The sequence below is a fragment of the Sprattus sprattus genome (assembly GCF_963457725.1).
Source record: "Sprattus sprattus genome assembly, chromosome: 11".
Lineage (NCBI taxonomy): Eukaryota > Metazoa > Chordata > Actinopteri > Clupeiformes > Clupeidae > Sprattus > Sprattus sprattus.
This window is the reverse complement of record NC_137909.1, coordinates 32396072-32396784: the sequence shown is the minus strand read 5'-3', so window position 1 is coordinate 32396784 and position 713 is coordinate 32396072.

The following is a 713-nucleotide window of genomic DNA, read 5'->3' as shown; positions in this document are numbered from 1 at the left end:
GAGGCATAAGCTCTGATGAGACAGGAGATGGTGTGAAACAACTAGTGAGAAAACAAACCAGGCCAGTGTGTGCGTGCGTGTGTGTGTGTGTGTGTGTGTGTGTGTGTGTGTGTGTGTGTGTGTGTACATAAGAGGCATAAGCTCTGATGAGACAGGAGATGGTGTGAAACAACTAGTGAGAAAACAAACCAGGCCAGTGTGTGCGTGTGTGTGTGTGCGCGCGTGTGTGTGCGCGTGCGTGTGCGTGTGCGTGTGCGTGTGCGTGTGCGCGTTTGTGTGTGTGTGTGTGTGTGTGTGGAAGGGGCCAGTGTCTTTGTTTACTGTAAATACAGACCTGAGAAAGGGGAGTGTGCTCTGGTCGCTTGGCACTCTCATTTAACACTACAGGACCACAACTACTCTCATTTAACACTACAACACCACAACTCCCCTCATTTAACACTACAGGACCACAACTACACTCATTTAACACTACAACACCACAACTCCCCTCATTTAACACTACAGGACCACAACTACTCTCATGTAACACTACAGGACCACAATTAAATTCATTTAACACTACAGGACCACAATTACACTCATTTAACACTACAGGACCACAATTACATTCATTTAACACTACAGGACCACAATTACATTCATTTAACACTACAACACCACAACTACACTCATTTAACACTACAACACTACAACTCCACTCATTTAACACT